The following is a 22,294-nucleotide window of genomic DNA, read 5'->3' as shown; positions in this document are numbered from 1 at the left end:
GGTGGATAGTTGAGACCTTGCTTGAAGCTAAGGTTTCTGTGCCCTCTCATAGTAGCTCGAGTAGTCTTACTTCTAGAGAGAGGAAGTTGTTGGTGAGAAGTATTTTACCATTGATTGGTCAATAATGAGGTATTTATAGGTTTCTATGTGTACCTCAAATGATGGCTTGGAAAGCATTGTTACCATATTCGCTATGAATACGCCTTACCGATTCGCGATTCGCTTATAGAAAATGTGTTATATGTATTTTCAGTAATCAATTTGATAGAATTCGCTTTTAACGATTCGTGATTCGTAGGGTATCAAGCGAATCCGTAACCATGTTTGCAAGCGTGTTAACTTGTATGACCCCGTATTGGCTAGTGGGTCAAGTCGGTTGAGCGTGCCCCATCAATAATATTAATAATAAATGTTATTAATTTTAATAATAATACCAATAATAATTATAATAACAACAACAACAACAACAACAACAATAATAATAATAATAATAATAATAATAATATTAACATTAATAACATTATTATTCACAACAACAACACCAACAACATTAACATTAATAACATTATTATTCATTTTAATAATAATATTCATAATAATGATAGTAATTATAATAAATAAATTATTAATAACATTATTATTAACAATATTATTAAATATAATAATAATAATAATAATAATAATAATAATAATAATAATAATAATAAAGAATAATAATATTAAAAAAATAGTATTATTGATAACAAAATTAATAATAACTATTAAATTTAAGATGAGTAAAGTTGAAATGAGCTGAACTTAATGGAGTGAATCTGAATCGAATGGAGTGAATCGAATGGAGTCGAATCGAATCGAATGAATGAATCGAATCGAATAGAGTGAATCGAATCGAAATGGGTGAAAATAAGTTTTTAAAGAACAGGGCCTAAATCAAATCGAAAGAATTATGCAATATTATATATTATGGACTATAACTTGAATTATTTATAACCTATTTATTATATTTTTGTATGTTAAATAATTAACATCTCTATACATCTAATAAACTATAAAGTTTAATAAAATTGCATAGATTTTAAATTTATTTAATATATAATTTTATGATGATAATAATTAATACCATAAGTGTTCATGTTTATACTAATTAATTATTTTATTTTAAGAAAATTGATCATCTTTTAGTCTTCTATAAATATTTAGGAAAATTACCAGACATCTTCTTTCTTTTAGTCTCTCCTTGAAATTGACCATCTTAGTTAATTATTTTATTTTAAGGAAATTGACCATGTTTAGGAAAATTACCAAGCTTCTATATAATTTAATTTTAACCCAAACTATATAATATTTGCATTGAGATCCCTTAATCGGGTCCATATCACATGACGCTATCGATTAAAAACTATATAGTATATAATTAATTTGTATAACTTTCTTTAATTACATTAAAGTCCCTTGGTTTCTGGATTTAATATATAGTATTGATATATAATTTAATAGTATTTGTGAGAGTAAATGGACAAAAAAGAAATGGAAAGGATCCTTACTCGATAGACAAGGGCAAACCTAGAGTTGGCATAAAGGGCCGCGGGCTGGTGGACAGCACGGCCCGGCCCGACCCGGTGAGAAAATCGAGGAAGCACGGACACGACACGACTGGGCTTGAGACGGGCTTCGGCGCGATTTTCTTCAGAAATCCGTGCCCAGGCACGGCACGACCCAAGCACGGTGGAGCCCAGCACGCACCAGACACGGCCCGACCCGAAGAATAGCTCGTTGATCATCATTTATTAAACAAAAAGTACACTATTATTTAATAAAATATATATTTAAGTCATTAATCATCATTTATTAAACAAAAAATACATTAATATTTAATAAAATATATATTTAAACCATTAATCATCATTTATTAAACAAAAAGTACTAAAAATATACTCCCTTCTATTCACTAACATCTCCCACATTTCTTTAACCGGCAAGTCACAATGATCTTCCGCTTTTCTTATTTGGCTATCAATTTGTGGTTAATATTACATGTAACCCCACATTCTTTCTCCTACTTTCATTTTTCTCCACATACTATCATTCCCCGTCACAAGGGAGACCAATTGTTCCACTAAATATTTGTCTAAAAGCAATGTAGAAGAAGATAGAGAATAGGAGGGAGTATCAATTATATAACATTTTTTTTTAAAATAAAAAAAGTATTAAAGCACATGGGCCGACCCATGGACAAGGCACAAAAAACCCATGGGCCAGGCACAGCCCGAACACGAAAATGACTGTGCCTTGAGCGGGCCGCGGCGTAGGTTTAGATCAGTGGGCCTGGCACGGCACGGTCCGAGGAGCCCAATATTTGTGCCTGAGCCGGGCCAATTTTGGAGGAAGGCACGCTGGGCCGACACACGAGCCGGCCCAGCATGGCCCATTGCCTACTCTAGGCGAACTTAATGAAGAATATGATATTACTCTAACCCAAAAGGTATTTGACAGTTAGTAAGGATTAAGGAATAAATTAAAACAAGACCTTACTAAATGCATTAGTGTGCTTAGCTATAGTGGTAATGTTCTCCGCCGAACAATCAAGAGGTTGTGGGTTCGAATTCTAATCATATACTCCCTCCAATTCACAATAAAACTCCCTATTTTCATTTCCGTCTATTTACAATAACTTCTTTATTTTCTTTTTTGGTAAGTGTTTGTGTGGTCCAAATTTAATTGTATGGTGGGGTAGTGTATTTATGTGGTTCAAATTTATTTATATGGTGGGTAGTGTGTTTTCTTAATTTTGTGTCAAAATAAAATGGGAAGTTTATTGTGAATTGGAGGGAGTATTATATTAAAGCAACAACCGCAAGTCCCGTTGATCGTCACATGTCACAACTCCTTCAAACGCCACATGTCATTTTCTATTTAAAAAAAAAAAAAAAAAAACTTGCACTCAAGTTAACATGAAAATTGCCTAAAAGGAAGTTTCTAATTTTGAAGTTTATTCGTGCGCAATTTTAGGAGTCATTTTCGGCAGAATATTTCAACAATTCAACTTAAAAAAATTTTAGGAGATATTTTCAGTATCTTTTTTCTAACATATTTTCGGTATAATTTTTTTTAGGAGATATTTTCGGTAGAAGTTGATAATTTTAAGTTGATTTGGGATGAAATTTAGGAAAGAATTTGGGTACAAAATTAACCTAACAATAAAAATATTCGGAGTATAATTGAACATAACAAATATACCGCATAAATGGCAAATAAGAAAATTCGGAGTATTTTTTGTGATGGAATAAAGTCCAAAAATATCATACCAATAAAACTGTTATAAAATAAAGCAAAAATATTGTTCAGAATTTCGCTCATATCATTCTACAGAATTTCGCTCAAAATAAGCATGTCATCTAATATATGATGGTATAATCTCCACAAATTTTGCATAATTTAACATAATTTCCGCAAAATCTAAATTAAAAATGGAAATGATATTCTTTTGACTAGATCTACCATTATTAGTTTATTACGCGTTAATAGGGATGACAATGGGTCGGATTGGATCGGGTTTTGCAAGATCCAAACCCGATCCACTTAGTTATTGGATTACAGATACATATCCATACCCGATCCATATCCAAAATTTTAAAATCCATACCCGATCCATTATACTTTTTTCAAATCCATACCCGCTCCAAATCCATACCCGATCCACCATATAATCCAAAACCCAATTCGAAACTTGATTTGACTACATACAAAATTAATTTTATATAAGAAAATTGAAATTTCAAGGTTAATAAAGCCTGAATTTTCAAAAATATCCGATTGGATCGGGTTCGGGTATGAATGGATCGGGTTTGGATTTGGTTCGGGTTTTCAATAGTGGATATGGATATGGGTTTTTAAGTAGTGGATCGGGGATGAGTTTTTAAAGGGTGGGTTTGGATCGAATTTTTCCTTCGGTTCGATTCGGGTTCGGTTCGGTTTGGGCCATAATTGCCATCCCAACCCGTATTTATATGATTACGAAGTTCTCATAACAAATCTCAATTTTTTTGGTAACTTTTTAAGTGTAATTATTCATCATCATAGTATTGGGGTTAAAAAATGAAAGATTAACGAGAAATATTGTAGTCTTTATGAGTTTGAGCAAATTAATAACCAAACGACCCCTTCGCCTCCTTGGCATGCAGATAATTGTTTGTTCAACTAGTCTTGCTTGTGACCTCTCAAAAAAAGGGAGAGGGGACAAGGTAACATAGCCCACACCTTTCATCCTTACAATTTTTGGTATGATATCTTTCTTATTCAATTTTATTGATCTCTGTATTATTTAGAGCATATAAATTTTTACTTCTGATTCTAAATTTATGTTTTTTAGTGTAAAGAATGAAGGTGATGGTGTGTATTACCTATCTACATTATTGTTTCGGTAAGTTTTTTTACGATTATTCTTTTCTATCCAATGCCACACGATGATAGTCGGTTGATGGAGCAATTGCCGTTTAATTTTCATTGTGTATGTTATTTTCTCTTTAATCTTAATTTGTGTCAAAAAATTTACAATTATATTACACAAATTCTCATTGAAGACATGACATATCCGTCACAAGCTGAAGACGGATACCATTTTACCTCACAATGTAACCACTTTTTCTCTCTCTGCAACACTATTCATGTGATCCCCTTTCTCCACTAACCCATTTTGTTACCATTTTATCTCACAAAATATCTGTCACAAATGGTAACCCGTCACAAGGGAGACCAATTGATTATATTAATACTCTCTTTTTCTAATTTTAATTCCTTTATATTTTCGCGTCACGTACTTAAGATCGATGAAAGAGGACCTTCAGTTATCTACTATCTACTCGGCTACTCAATAGCCATAGGTAACAAGTTAACAACTTACGAGGTACTTCTGTTGCCTTTCTGAAGGTTATTCGTTCTCCGCTTTATTTTAAATGCAACTACATGTTTTTGGAGAATTTGTAGGTTAATACTTTCTACTCACAAAATATTTTGTTTTCTTCCAGAACTATGGTTATTGAATATATGATGTACAGACTACTCTGTACATCACAACTAATAAGTGAAGAAGAACTTTTGTGGCTGCTTATCCAACTTGCTCAGGCTTTACAACATGAAAGATTGTCAAAGATGGAAGAATTAGTGAAAAACAATTTGGTTTTTTTCCTTTGACAAGTGAAATTGAAAGATTTGATTTCAGCTAATGAACTTAAAATACATTTTTTTTAACGAGGGAATCCGTAGCCCTACTTTCGATATACACTGGGTAAAATACATTTTACCAGCACACAATTTAGTAAATATCAAGTTTTATTAACATTGAATAATCTAAGCCGATTAAAAGTAATGGAGAGGGAGGTAATGGAGAGGATTCAAATTGGAAATGTGGGATAATTGAAAATAGAATGTGAAATTTATGGCAAAGAAAACGAAAATTTAACACGGTTTAAACAAGTAATTGTTATAGAATAAGATAAAAGAGAAAATGTAGAGAGATAACAGGAGGAGAACATTCGATTGCAGTCATTTTATTCATCTCAATAGAGCCATATATATAGTACATATCATGAGGGAAACCTAATTACATAAGCATTATAATGGACCATAAAGCCCAATGGACATCCACATAATCATTTCATAACACTCCCCCTTGGATGTACATTATTGAAGAGCATGCCTTGTTAAAAACCTCCCTAGAAAAACCCCGTGGGAAAAACACTAGTGAAGGAAAAGAGTACAATAATCTTCAAATATGCATAATCAGCTGCCTCGTTAAAACCTTTCCATGGAAAACCCACTGGGACAAAACCATGGATAAGGAAAAAGAGTACAACGCATGCACACTCCCTCTGATGGTTACATCACTTCAATTAATGTCAATGCAACTCATGATGTAGCAAAGTTTCTCGATCTTGGAAAAGCTATCTTCGTATTTGACCAACTTTATAGGTGCCTTCGATTAATAGGAGTCGTTGGTTGCTTCAAATTTCATAATATGAAGATAGTAATTCATAACGATTTTCACATCTTCACTTTAATATTGTCACTTTTGTAATAGTGCACCTTTCTTTGATTGAACATATCATCAACAATAATGTGCATGCATATGATACGTCACTAAGTTCTAAATTATATGATATGAAGTAATGCAATGATGTGATATGAAAACAATATGAAAATGCTTAAATTGGTCTCTATATATGTACATGCATGATGACTCGATAATGCAAACTGTACAGTTTTTTTTTCAATATCCATGATTTGGATGGATTTCAGGTTTATGAGCTCGTTAATAACCATATATATGTCGACTGGTCAAATGGACTTATAAAGTCCTAATTCAATTGGCAATTGAATATTGCGCGCAAATGTGTATCCGTTTCATATGGATATACTTTTATGATCATATACTAGAATTTCTAGAATTGATATTCTTCATATATTACACTGTAGGTGTAATTTAATATGATAAAACTTCTTTTGTTTTACCAACTTTTTCAATTACTTCTCCCCCTAAAGTGGTAAAAACTATATCCAAGATAGATTGCAATCATTTAAATAACCCTCTTATATTAGAATGCGATTTCTCATATCATTTACTAATGAGATTCATTAGTTGGCATTATTGTATTATTTTCTAAGGTATATATATGGGGAGTAGTGTATAATGCAAATATGCAATTGACTATCAATTTACTGAATAAAAATGCCCAATTTAAGAAGATCAATTTATTCACATGATAAGAATCAAATTGTGAATCGTATGTAATAGCACAATTACTTGTATTTTTGTATGTGGTCGTGATCAAGCCACTTAAAAACAATATAAATTTGTATTGACTACAAGGTCTTTGTTCAACCTCGAGTAATGTGCAATTTCATTGTTTCGATCTTCAAATGTCAATCTTGCTCAATTTTACATCAAAATTCTTTAGTAATACTTCTAAGCACTTGTTGATCATATATGATCATTTCATATCAACTTTTGATAGTAGTTCGCAAGCAATTTATTATAATCCTCCATATTCGGAGTTGGATATGCCTTAATATGTGCAATTGTGCACTAGTGACTGGCGAAACAAAAGTTGGATGCTAACTTATGGTTAGCTTATTATATCATATGTGCTCAAAATGATTTACTGCCATCTCTCCAAATATATGAATTTATATATGACACATCTAGTGTCTTAGGTAAATTGGCAAGAATTGATCATATATTAATAATATCCCTGTAGGATATATGACGATATTATTCCTTTTGAAGAAAATACGTCAGGTTACTCCATAAAGAAACTGGTCTCATATTAAATTCATAGGAGACTGACTTGTATTCTAGTGATACGAGATCATTTTTCACTAAATTTATAGAGGGTCATCTTAAATTATGATGACATGAGACCGTCTCACATTAGTAAATAGGATCATGTCCCAATTAAATAGATAGGAGACTGTCTCGTATTAAATAGATTGGATCGAGAACGTCTCACATTAAGTAAATAGAAGTCGGTCACGCATTATAAAGACATGAGATTGTATCTCAAATTAAATTGATAGAATATCGTCATGATTCATGAATTATGATGACAGACGACTATCTAACATTAAATAGATTGGAGATCATCTCACGTTAAATAGATAGGAGAACGTCTCAATTAAATAGATATGAGATCGTCTCAATTAAATAGATATATAGGAGTCCGTCTCACATTAAAATGATAGGAAAACGTCTCAATTAAATAAATACGGAGTATGAGATCATTTTAAATTATGATGATACTAGTAGGAGACTAAATTGAAGATCGTCTCACAGTATAACGATATTTGATGTGATTGTCTAACTTTAAATCGATAGCATGTACTGAATAGGGAAACGTACGCAAACTTTAAATGGATAGCCCAACTAATTAGGGGATATGCAATGATGCAATCAAGATTCCAATTAATGACATGCCAATATGAAAATTACCGACAATCAAAATGATAGTGCGGCAGGGGACGTGTTAAATTTTTAGAGTAGACAAGAAGGCTTACATTTGGTAGCCGAGAGAATGCTTATATAAATATGTCAGATTTTCAATTATACTGATAAAGAGGTAAGTAATAAGACTACTTTCATAGAAACTTAACTTGTTATATACTAATTTATTTCTTAATCCAAATGAGAGGATTATCATATATATTTCCTTGACTATAGAGATACAAGGATGAAGAAAGAAAAATATAATTATCTCCTCATGGACATAAGGTAAAAATAGATTATACGCATAATAACCATTCATGAAACTAGACGAATCAAGCAACAATAGAGATCTAGTAAATATATAGCCATATAGGGAGACCGTCTCAAAAAAAAAATATAAAAAAATTGAAAACAAATCAACGATGACATCAATTTGATAAAAACATAAGCTGCCGTATGAATCTCATTTACTCTAGATCAACTCCATGATTACGAATCACATATTGTGACTTTGCAATGTGCCAATGCACAAATAAAATGGGTTAGGCCAGAATTTCAATGTTCCATACCTGATACTAATACCACAGAGATGAATGTTTGAGCAAACGAGTTGATTAATAATTGAATTGTCTCCCAGATGAATTAGTATTTGAAATTTGGCAGATACCTCTCTTGGTTTTACTCTGTTAGGTAGAGTCTCGTGCTGATAACATGTTATAGAATAAGATAAAAGAGAAAATGTAGAGAGATAACAGGAGGAGAACATTCGATTGCAGTCATTTTATTCATCTCAATAGAGCCATATATATAGTACATATCATGAGGGAAACCTAATTACATAAGCATTATAATGGACCATAAAGCCCAATGGACATCCACATAAATCATTTCATAACAGTAATATCATTGTGATATAACGTAATGACAACGATTAATATAAACTGTAGTAAAAAATTTTGGTGCAAAACTCTTGCTTATATTAAAACAACCGTTTTAAAATATCTTGAACAATGGTTTTTTATAGACCTGTTCTCAAGCTCTAATTAAAGTATTCTTTCTTTCCCACGATTCTACATGTATGACATTGTTTTTATGAAGAAACCGTTGTCATAACTTACGACAACGTTTTTTCATTTTATACAAAAACGTTGTCACAGATTTGACGATGGTAAGATTTACCATGGTTTTTAACCGTTGTCTTTTCATTTTTTTTGTAGTAGTGATGGGTTGATATGATAGTTTTGATGTTTCATCGACACCTCATATTGATAATTGATAATTGAATTTATTAAGTTATGTATAAATAAAATTTGGAACCATGTGTCTAAATGTATTGACTCCATTCCAATCATTTGTTCAACTTTGTGAAAAATACCCTTATAACAAATAAATAAGTTACAAAATGGTCAAGAAGGAGGAAGTATTATGTAGAATGAACAATTGCATGATTTCAAGTAAATTTTTTTTTTGGCAGCAGTAAAGAAAATGTTCTTACAAAGTACCTACCCGACTCTCGGAGTCGGATTTATTACTACATTATTAGGAAAAGCAAATAAATTACTGACGGGGTTGACAACCAATAAAGGCTTCTTAGCGGGACGATCAGAGCTGGCCAATTGAGCGAAAAATTCTTTTCTCTTCTTTAACAACTGAGCCTCAGAAGAGTACCAAGACACACTTACGCCACGAGGAAGTAGAAATTTATGGGAGAGAGATCTACTTTTTGAGAAAGTAGATAAATTGCGTCTTGGAGGTTCCTCCCCTTTGCTTTGATTCCTTTTGGACGTGGTGATTCTCCGTCTCTCGTGCACATGATGAGTAGAGGGGTACCTGCAAAACAGAGGAGTAAAAGGGGCACCTGATGGCTTCTCAACTGAGAGAATCTTACCCTTCTTAGGGCGAGCTGCAAAGACGAAAGGCTGATGGTCATTAGAATCATCCTGAGCTTGGGGGACATGAGTACCAAGAGGAGGGAATTGTCACAAACTGAAGATGCGCAAGACATCACAGTCCCAGTAGTGGACGAACTCAAACTTACGCTAGGAATATCAGGTTCTACATTGATAACATCGGAGGGGGTAATGTCTTCCTTCATTCCCCCCATCATCTTAGAATTTCCCTTTTTAGAACCTCTCATCTTTTTCTTCTTCCTCTTCTTCTTTTGGTAACATTGTTCCTTTATAGAGTCTATCTCCTTAGTAGTCTCACCCCTAAGGATTCGAATTGTTAAAGTTGACAAATCACGTTTACGGTAAAAACTCACCGTTTTCCCTTCCAACAACTTTTGATAAGAATTTGCTGGGATCCTTAAAGTAGAACTACCACCTCCCTTTTTGGAGAACTGAAGAACTGACTTATTAGCACAAATACTTTAAACCTCCGTCTCTTCCATATTCACACTCTCAGTATCCCTTATACTCACATCACTTTTTTCTTCCATCACCTCCGTAACCACGTTTTCACCACTATCATTTATACCCACATCAGACGCCGAAACATGAATAGACTTCTTGTTGTTCTTCTCCACGCAATCTTCATTAGCAACCTCCAACACTCTTTTTCCATTTTCCTTTATGAGAAGGTGACCTTTTACCACCTCTAATTCCCTTAACACATCCTCATTACTTGGTTCCACCATTAAGGCCTGAACCAGATCTAATTCAGCTTTCGAAAACCTTTTCAACTTCATATAAACAACCGCCCTACGAAAAAGTGCCTTAACATTATGAGGGAATGTGTTCAAAATCATGGAGCATTAATCCGAGGCAGCTCTGTATTCCTCAAGTTTCAGGGCACATGCAGCCATATTAGACATAAGAGAAACTGTAAGGTCAGATAACGATTGAATATCTTCACCTCCAATATCTCCCAAGCTCAGGCTAAGTAATTTACAAGCTTCATCGTAACACTCTGCGGCACTATCAAAATCATTTTGCCTAAAAAGACCGTTCCCCTTATCTTTAAGCTCCTTCACCTCAGCTAAAATTAACGGAGCTGACCCCTTCAATTTCATAAAGTAGCCTAACATCCTATCCCCACAGCTTCAAATTGAATGTGTTGCTTCATTGATATTTACACACAGCTTCTCGCTTAAACATTCTTAATCTCATCACTTATTACACTGTTGTAGGGTTTTCACAAGAAAAAAAAAAAACAGACTAAGAGACGCACATAAAATGATCATTAACTAAATGGATTGTTGGATTTCGTGTGTGGGATGATGACCTTTTATCATTTTTATTTTTACGGAAACCTTAAGAATGCGTGAATAATATTAGGAAAAGAGCTGCAGAAATAATAGAGTTGTTAATAGAAAAAAAACTTTTTAAAAGAAAATCATTTTATAGACGATCCTTGCTCACATGCGTATTAGAACTAAAACATTGATATGCTAACAGGATAGGAAAATATCATATATTTCATACTCGCATTACACTAATTCCATGTAGAGCTAATATGTAGAACTGATATATATTGTGTACTTAATACAGTGTGTGTGGGTTGGGGTTGGTTTTTTTTTTGGGTGGGGGGGGGGGGGCTGAGGTTTTGTGTGCGGTCACCACTGCGTTGTCGAGGTAATCGGTCAATGATATCGAACGCTGTTTCTAGGAGTCCAGGCGATGGTGGGTGGAGAAAATATAATTAAAAAAAACGTACAAAAATGAGTAAAAATAAATGTATATTGCGTAAATAAATAGATTTATAAAATATGCAATAATTTTATATCCATTTCAGATTTCACCTCTCATAAATTAAAAAGTCGAGAAAAAAAAAGTAGAGTATTTCGAATAATTTTTTTTTTTTTAGGTGAAATGTGAAAATTGTATTAATAATTAAGCAAGTTACATTATCTTTCACCATACATCAACCATGCATAACCAGACTAGTACACTTAATGAACTAGAATATGACTCTTAAACCAATCATGCTCTCTATGACTACCCATAAGTTGTTCAAAGCCCCTCGCCCTTAAAGCTGTAAGGCTCTGAAGTTTCTTAAGAATACAATCAGGTCTAGACACTTTATGCTCAACACGACTGACATTTATACTTTCCCAGATCAGATACACCAGTCCAGCAATTACAACCATTAGCACTTGTTTCTTCAACAAAGACCTACATCTCCACTGAATAATCCACTCTATCACATTAGGTTGCCAAGGAGCAGGGAGCCACATCTGAACCAGACTGAGACATCTCCTACTAAACCCACACTCAAAAAACAGGTGAGCTTTAGACTCATCAGCAGTCCCACAAAGAAAGCACAAACCATCAGTCAATATACCAAACCTGCCCATTCTATCTTTTGTTAACAACCGCTGATTGATGAACAACCAGTTAACAAAGGTTACTTTAGGGAGAGTCACCCTATTCCATACATAAGAGTACCACTGAACCTTCAGGTGCTGACCCAACAGCCACGATAACCATCCCTACTTTGTGTAAACAGGCGGAGACCAAAGAAACAAAACCAGGTAGCATCTTACCCTTAACCTTGCACAGTTGACGCCAAGACCAGCTGGAGTAACATGGAGCTTGATAATCCCACAAATCTTGCTGCTTAATATAAATGTGATTCACCCTTTTAACCCACAATGAGTCTTTCTTCTGAGCCACCCACCAGACATACTTACCAAGCATTGCAAGGTTCCAGAGTCCAGCATTAAGGATACCCAGACCACCATATTTTTGAGGTAAGCAACATTGATCCCAAGCAATAAGAGGAACTTTTGCAAAATTCTCAGAATGAGACCACAAGTAGTTCCTACATATTGCCTCAACTCTAGCAATCACTCCTTTGGGCAATAAGAAAATCCTAGCCCAGTAAGAGTGCATTTGAGAAAGAACATGACTAACCAAAATAAAGTTATCAAAAATGTATTGGTAGGCAAAATAAATTTTTCTAATATTTAGTTATTTACTAAATAAAAAATACATAAATATTTACTTTTAATAATAATTTTAGTTACCACCCGTGCAGTGCACGGGTTCAAAAACTAGTAACCAACTATTTTCTTAAGTTTATCTATCCTAACTTATAATCCTTCATAATCAATATAAACTTACTTATTTCCTTCACAATAACTTCCCTATTTCCTTTTTTGGTAAGTGTTTGTGTGGTCCAAATTTAATTGTATGGTGGAGTAGTGTATTTGTGTGGTCCAAATTTATTTATATGGTGGGATCGCGTGTTTCCTTAATTTTTGTGTCAAAATAAAAGGGGAAGTTTATTGTGAATAGAGGTGAGTACTTGACAATCTTGAGCTTGCAATTCGACTTTTTATTTATTTATTTATTTATTTTTCGTTCTCCTAATTTTATACTCCGTATCCTCTTATAGTCTTATTCCTAATTTACTTCTTTCACATTTATTTTGTTGTTTTCCATTTTATCAAGTTTAATGTATACTTTTATTCCTAGTTCATTTCGTTTTCCATTATCATGATGATTCTTCCATTTGCAAGAAATATCTAATTAAGTTACTTATGAAATACAGTAAGATGTTTTAACCTTTACTCATATTATGATCATTTGTAAGATGGTTATTTATTTTATCAATATGTTTTAATATAAGAGAATGTTATTATTTGAACAAAACATTCTCATGTTATAATGAAAAGTAATCATATTACACCTTAATAAAAATGTTTTCAAATTGATTTACTATTAAAATGAAAGGGTTAGAATTTAAAGGGTAAGTTCACTTTTAATTAATCTTGATGGAAGGTTAGTAGTATATTGTATGTTATGAAATTAGGCCATCTCTAAACCTATAAATAGTGATGTTTACCCATCACAAATATCATCCACAAAAATCTTTCCAAAAACACATAAATTTTGCCCTAGGGCTTGCTTGGATTGAGGGTAAAAGGAGGGGAATGAATAGGGGAGTGATATGTAAGGTACGTTTTACATGTTTGGTAAGAATAATTTTTCATCTCCCAAATCTATTACCCTCATTAAGGGGTAATACATTATCCACCCTCCCCCATGGGTATTGATTAAGGGAGTAAAACATCTACTCAGTAATCATTACTCCTATATACAAAACCTATCTTCAAAAAACTCATTACTCAAGTAATTAACTTTCCCATTAATTATCACTCAATTAAAATTTACCCCCTAATCATTACTCATATATGTCAAACCTCATTTCTCCAATAAGGTTTATATATTATTCAACAAAATCTCTCATCATGTTGTTCAAAGATTTGTTCTAATATGATTAACAATAAAATTACATTTGTCACGTAATTTAAGATCTTGGGGTTCATGTTATGACTTAAATATTTAACATATTTCTCTTAAACTTTTAAAGTGAAAATTTGACAAAAAAATAACAATTTGTTAATCACCAAAATTTTAGAGAGACGGTCTCTCAATAGCGTTATTGAGAGACCTCTCATATGATGGTGGGAGGAAGTTATTTAATTTCTATTTTTAATGTTATGTCTCCCACTAAATTATGATCATACTAGTATACTGGTATCAAGAGAAACTGACATTGCGGTCATGATTGTTTCCAATTACGTATCTAACTTGATGATATGCGTAAACGTTGTGGTCTTGTCCACTATTTTATTGAAATCATGTGCAATGGGATGATTGGGGTCATGATAATTGGTAATTTAGTGGCTGAAACATTGCGTGCATATATACATGAGAGTTGCAAGTTCGTGAATTAAAATTTGGCATTTGGGGATGAAGATAATGATGATCATATTGGTATGCGAGAAGTTCGGTATCGAGTTCATGACGATAAGGATATCTTACTTTCTCGAATCTGAAACGTCGCAGCCCATAAGATATGTTTGCACATTTCTCTTATAATTCTTTTGATACTTAATAATGGGTTTAAAAGATGTTAATCACTAGTATTAACATTGTCCACCCTGCAGTTTGTGCGTAGTAATATGTCAGTTACGAGGAGTATAAAATGGCATGAATTTTGATATCAACTTTTTGCACTCAGTTGTCAATGATTTTGTATGTGCATGATTTTCGTTCACATGTTTGATGACGGGGTGATGGCATAAATTATTATTGTGTATATGCTTCTCTATAATAATCAATGCATGAGTGATTGTTTCTTTTCTTGACTAGTTGTGTCTTTTACTTAAGAAACTGCCTTTATGATGCATGCTTTGATGATAATATACATGTGATGTGACTCGTATTTACGCACATTTAATCTTCTAACTAGTCTAGTTACGTGCTTTTTAGTATATATTAAGGTTGTTTCTTGTCTTTAGCCTCCTTCTATGCATATTCTATGAGGTTTGGTGTCCTTTGTAGAAGAAGAGCACTAACTTGACTAGATGGAGTGAAGCGAAGCTAAATTGATAGCATATAACGACCAAGCACCAAAGAGGAGACCAATACTAAAGGCCTAAGTCAATAAAATAAGTAATTGGGCAATGACTAAGGATCCCCACAACCCACGAAGGATCCCCACGACCCATGAAGGATCCCCACGGATTGGAAGAGAGCCATTACTATAGGAAATTACTTGGAACCAAACCAAGTGTTGCTCGTTTAGATCTAAAAATATGCTAGATGAAATGGTGTCGAAAAATCAAGTGGTCTAGGCTTTTGAATCACTCCAATAGGAGTCCGGATGAGGAAATAACGTTCGTTTTACAATCCAAGTTCAAAGAGATAAGCTGAGCGTGGGACGCCCGGCCTGAGCAGAGAGTCGCTAGACCTAAGACCCAGGACGCCCAACAATTTCAATAATTATCATTTCGTAAGTACTAATTTTAAATACATGTATAATACAGCTAATTAATAAAGGTTTAGTAAAAAAATGTACGTATCCTGGCATTTGCTGGTGCGTAAATGAGAAACACCATCAAATAAAATGCTTAAACAATGAACCCAACCGAGTTGATTGTGATTATTGGCTTGGCATCTTCTGTCTTTAACATAGAGTAGTAGAGACGTAGAGTAGGAGCGTGCAACTAAACAATGATACCGAATATGGTATCGCCTGAACCCTTCGGTCGACTTCTTTTTAAACACCCTCCAAAATGTCGGTCTACATATATATACACATACCTGTTAGGCACAAGCAGGGCCATCTAATGGATTTACGGGGCCCTGTTCTAAAATGTTAAATGACGCCCCGTGTTACAAAATTGTTTTTTGAGAAAAGTTTTAGTCACGAAGCGGTACAGTTAGGGAGGACTAATAGGGTGCTCGCTCTTTAGTAATTAATACCGGTTTTCCTAATGTGTGCCCTAAGGACACACAATAAGAAATTTTCGAATGATTTTCCGATTTTAGCTATAACATCATTCGTCTGACTCCCATAATTTTTTTCCACCCCCTTAAAAGCAAATCTAACTCGTTTCAATTTACAAATAAGGATCCAAGGTATATGTAACTAATTTATAAGATTACTTAGTTAATCATCAAGTACTGAAAATTACAAATTTATAATCAACACTTAATAATCAAACGTGTATATACACTCCACACAAATGTATCCTCTAGCTCAACCAATTCTTTTTATAGAGATGTTACACTACTACAATTCCCTTACATTCCTGACGCTTTATGCTCGACGCTTTTTAAAGCGTCGACCCCATTTAATGGTATTATAATGATTTTCTAATAAAAAAACCCACTACTTTGAACTCCCGCTCGAATAACCATAAGCACACATTGTAATTTGTAAACGCTAATTAAAAAACTCAAAAATTTGGCCTCGCGCTTCCTCAAAAACACAAACCGCCTATACCATACATGATGTCCCTTCTAATCTAATAGAAGTAATTAATTAATGTATCAAAACCTAATTCCTAATTTTTGGTCATCATCGTTGGTCACCATCGTTATTATCAACTAAATAGGTAAATTTCTTCAATCTTTGATTTATTGTTTTCGTTGTTTCATCGTCATCTGTAATAAATAATTATCAACCAAAACCTAATTTTTGGTTCTTACTCCTGGTATGGTGAAATCGTAAGTAAAATCGCCCCACCTTTCTGTTTCTATATTTCTAGGGTTTATATTTTTTTTTTATTCGGAGTATCAATTTGAAGTTGCAGATGTCGATTTATAATCTGTAATATGTGCCCTTAATTCACCAATGAGATTTATCGTTTTATAATTTATCAATTTTTGATTTGAATATTATATACTGGTTGACAGCTCAAAGTTGGATGCATTTAGTCTACTCCAGTCGATCATAGATTTCTTCTCCTTCCTTTCTTGCTGTGGATTTTTGGTGTCGAATGGCAAGTTCGAAATAATCACTTTTTCCTGTCTTCTATCTTATTGATACTTCTTGAATATTAGGCATAAAATGATAAACTTTTATTGTTATAGTAAATGGATTGGGATTTTAGATTGCAGAAACTTCTACTTTTGCTATTGGGTAGATGGTGTTCAAGCTTGGCATTATTAATTGTGAGTATTGGTGATTGTGAGAGGGGGATCTATGAGTAAGTGATCGAGTATACATAACCTGCCTGCACTGGGGGAAGGGGTAATTCATTACTTGTTTGGTAAGGGAATAGCATCAGCAGGTTAATTTTTAGTGTTGGTGGGTGTTGTTCCCATTTCTTCTTGATGTGGTTTTTGACTACCCTATGAAAACAAAATCTAAGAACACATTATATTACTCAGATGTACTACTGTGAGACTATGATTGTGCATGCATTACCCGACAGTTTCAATGTATTTCCATTATTATCCGAAAAAACATTGAAACCCTTGCCTACTTCTGCTGGATTTCCCCATACAGTTTTATCACCAGCAAAGAATATGCTTGCTAATGATATCAATTTTTCGTCTCATAATTTTTGTGAATTGAACTTCTAATCCATTGTCTTGGAAATAAGTCAGATCATATACACCAAAATATGGTATACTATGAATAGTATGGAGTATATGAAGAATACATCTTTAGACTTAGCTTAATTCAAGATCGTTTTAATCAAACTCTAGCAAACTGACTATTTTTCTTAGATTCAGAAAAACTTGGATTTCAAAGTTGAAGCTATTGGAGGTGACATTTCAATAATTCCTGGGCTCTCTAAGGTCATCTTGTAATAAACTATTCATATTTATCCTTAAGTAAGATTGCTTGTTAGGGTGTGGCCATATTTAGCTTATATTCTTGTTCTATTTCTGCCCAAACTTTATGCTTTTAATTAGTTGGACTTGCTGCAAAATATGATGGATCTTCAGTGAAGTTTTAATACCACTACTATGTACGTATTATGTTGTTGGATTCTGAGTTCCTTATATTTTTAGCTTCTTGCCTTATGTCTTATCTCTTATTTCCATAGCCAATTTCTCTGATGAGACTTGTAAGTGTAGGCTGAAATCTAAGATTAGATCCACCCTTTTAAATTTTGACTACCTAACCTCCCATTTTATTTCTCATTTCAACATTATATTCTTATTTGTTATTCTTTTTTTTTTTTTTTTTGTATTTCTTCATTTTTGTCTACTGAAGTGTAAAGGCTTCTGCAGAAATTCCACTCCCCTGCAAAATTTCATCTTGATACTTAACAATTGGTGATATTTGACTGTATTGAGATAATTTAAATTTTTAGTTGATATGCTTTTTCTTCTATTTCCTTTATTACAAGATACTTTTACCCTTCTTATTTTTTATTACACCCTTACTTAGTCCCCTTGTCTCTTATAAATAATCTCCCCTCTCACACTTCTTCTCTGTAATCTTCAAACACAAAATCTATCATTCAAATGCTCATTTTTAAGGTACTATATATAATCATCTAATTATCTCTATTCTTTACATTATTCATCATTAGTATTTTTTTGTCCTGTAGGAATAGATAGCAGCAAAATGAAGAGGAACTTGAACTGAAGGAACGACAATCGAATGAAAAGGTAACTTTAATGCTCTTTCACAGCCTCACTTGCTTGTTAGTTTTCCGATTTACATTTCCGAGGATTCAAGATTGGCTGCTATAAGCTGATCAAAACTCAAGCACCTTTAATTTCTCAATCAATCAATTTAATAATATTAAATTTAATTAACATGGATTCTTGCTTTTGACCAAAGAGCTAATAGTGGTTGTAGTTGCTGCTCCAACACCAGTATTTATTAGTTGATCAAGCCATTATCTTTAATATAATCATTCATTTTTACTTTAGATTCAAGGGCTAATGATAGGGTATCGCTGATGCTGAAGAGGAAATTACAAGATGGAAAGGGTAGCAGAACAAGAAGCTGCAGCTGGAAGTGCTGTTAAGCAGGAATTTCTCGCTCAGGTATTTTTGTTACTCAATATTCATCATTTACCCCGATGATGTTGTACCTCTTAGAAAAATAGATTTCATGTTGTTGATCATTCTGGACTTTATGTCAACCATTTTATTATTCCATTCAATTGATATGGTCACTGGTTCTTATCATTGCACCTGTATTTTCTTGTGTATTAGAAATAGAAACGTTTTTTTGTTCGGTGTATATTATCCTCAAATATAGCTCGATGGGCTTGTGTTAGGCGAGAAGCCAAAACCCTTAGTTGAATTCGCAAGGAGAATGTGATAATGTGGGCCTGTAACGCTTATCTTTGACAGTAATTGAAACTGATGTGGACTATCGTCCTGTACGTAGTTTTCAGGGTAATTGGCGGAGTTAGATGAGTGCAATGAGAAACGTATATTCAGTATTTTCAGAATCCCTTCTCCGCATAAACGAAAGGCAATATAATTGTTTGGTGGAAAACAGAAGTATTATTAGAGGTTCACTTGTGATGTTATTTTTGCAGTCAAAAGGGAAACTTTAAAGGGATGCAATTTTATCGGGTGATAAAGCATTACCTGATACAGGCAGGCGAGGTCAACAATATTGGAGCTACTGAAGAATGGACCCCCAGGGGGAAGCACTATGACCAACTTGATAAAAGGTTAACTAATTTATTATTGTTAATTCAGTGCTTTGGTGTTTGTTGTTTATGTTTATTCTAGCATGTCTATATAAGTTTGAACTTTTCATGCATATACAATGTAAAGCATGGGGCATTTATGGTTGGTACCTCGCAAGTTCATGTGTTATTTGTATCTGCCAAGTATCCTTTATTCTTTACATATCCATTTGACCAGACGAGCTTTGTAGATTGATTTGCGATGTTATGTTCAAGCATATGGATGTTATTTGTATATGCCAAGTATCCTCTAATCTTTCCTAGTATTTTTTTCTTTTGGCCATGTAGGTAGATATTAAATCCATCACATACTCGTGCCGGTTCATCTGGATGAAAGGAGCAATTTCTGCACACTTTCGGGAGCGCTAATTAGCTAGAATTTGATTTTTTTTAGACTTTTTATTTTTAATTTGCTTGTAAACATTTGTAGCATTATTTTTTTCCATTTCGCTTGAGTAGATGAAATAATGACAATAATTTTTAGGATTTGGAAATGTATTTAATTTGACAATGCAATTTATGCTATGAAGTAATGTTTTGGATATATATGAAATCATCAAATTATTTTTTTTAATGCCTTTTATGTCATTCGGTAATTTATATAATTTAATACGTTTTAAATGCTATCAAACTTCTGAAATACAAATGGCGGCAAAAAAATTAGGTGATGGAAAAAGGCGTCGAGATGAAAAATATCGTGATGCTTAAAAGCGTCAGCATTTAAAAAGTTTCTTGACACACCAAAACGTCGAAAATTCTTGACAAGAAAAAGCGACGAGATAATTGACACAAAAAAGCGTCACAAGTTCCTGACGCCCCAAAAAACCACGCTTTTAAAAGCGTCGAGAAATAAAATGGCGACGCTTTTAAGCGTCGAGAAAAGCCTAAAAAAGCGTCAAGAAAGCAAGGGATTTGTTGTAGTGTTACATTTTTACGTTAGATCATTTAGTTAAGTTCTCCACATATTCCCTTTCTATAAAAGTTAAAACTTTTAACTAAATCCTTTTGACTGCTGAAATTTCGGGATTCATAAAGCAAAACAATTTTTTTTTTCAGATGCGAGGAACCCACGTTCTGATCCCAATTAACTGCTCTCTCTCTTATTTTAATTTAATTTTATATAGTATAGTACAGTATATAGTATATAGTATAGTATAGTATATAATATATATATAGTATATGATTATAGTATATAATGAGATGAGATAATGATGTTGGCGACGATAATATGATGTGACTATGATAATGATAATATGTGATATTTAACATCTGAAATAACCATATTATAACCAAATTAAAAAAAATTACAAATTATCACTAACCGACAAATTATAAATAAATTACATTACAAAAAATTGCAATTACAAATTACATATACAAATTATAAACTGCTAATTAAAATTACAATTACGAAATAGAAATACAACAACAACAACAACAACAACAACAACAACAACAACAACAACTCGGAAGAGCCTACCGAGATACTAATGGATTTATGTCAATTTTGAACGCAACAGTCTTCTTTATCATCATACTAGGGCACTCGAAGTCGACGTCGCTCGCCACAATGCGACATTATTCATCATTTTTGGGATCCTAGGAAACATCGTTTCCAGCCTGGTTTTTCTCGCGCCGATGTAAACTTCAACCAAAGCCCTTTCAATTTATTTATTTCATATCTCATGAATAATATTTCACTTTTATCTGTGATTTTAAACTTTATAAGGATGATTATTCGTGCAGGCCAACCTTCCATCCAATTTACAAAATCAAATCCGCGAATGAATTCAGTCCAATGCCATATGTGGTCTCAATTTTTAATTGCTTGCTCTGGCTTTACTACACCATAGTAAAAGACCAATCAAATGTTCCCGACTTCTCCTTCTCAGTATCAATTCATCTGAATTCGGTATTGAGATAATTTATATCGGTATCTTCCTAGCGTATAATTCAAAGGCCCTTAAGGTATGTCTTTCAATTTATTAATAACTAGTTTTATTTTAATAACTTATAACAATGACCTGCGATTCTCTTAATATACTCATTTAAAGGATAAGGTGTAAACTAGATTACAAATAACCATAACTACAAGTTGTAGCGCCATATTCATGGGAAGCCTATAATAAAGACTTGAACTATGCAATATTTTACAATTAAGGACACCAATTTTTAGAGTTTACAGTTTAGAAACTACCATTAACGCACCGTCAAATATGTTCACATAAGCTAAATGTCAAAAGGGTAATCACGTGGGGCCCACATTATGCAATTGTATATGTCACTTAGATACTGACTTTGGTTTCAACTTTACCCATCTACTAATTTATACCCGTGCAAAAAATGCACAGGCTGCTTCTTGAGAATACGAAATATGTTAATTAATATGTATATAATTAGCTGTT

The 22,294-nt window shown here is 33.2% G+C and overlaps 1 long non-coding RNA gene across 1 annotated transcript; it reads left to right on the top strand.

The window, feature by feature from the left end:
- Window positions 1–14,690: 14,690 nt before the first annotated feature.
- LOC141591243 (uncharacterized) lies at window positions 14,691–20,433 on the top strand. Its single transcript, XR_012520754.1, has 5 exons — window positions 14,691–18,024; window positions 18,786–18,846; window positions 19,114–19,230; window positions 19,734–19,871; window positions 20,178–20,433. It is a non-coding gene; the product is annotated as an uncharacterized LOC141591243 (long non-coding RNA).
- Window positions 20,434–22,294: the final 1,861 nt, after the last annotated feature.

The sequence above is a fragment of the Silene latifolia genome, chromosome 7, assembly GCF_048544455.1.
Source record: "Silene latifolia isolate original U9 population chromosome 7, ASM4854445v1, whole genome shotgun sequence".
Classification (NCBI taxonomy): Eukaryota; Viridiplantae; Streptophyta; class Magnoliopsida; order Caryophyllales; family Caryophyllaceae; genus Silene; species Silene latifolia.
This window is presented reverse-complemented; position numbering and strand designations above follow the sequence as displayed.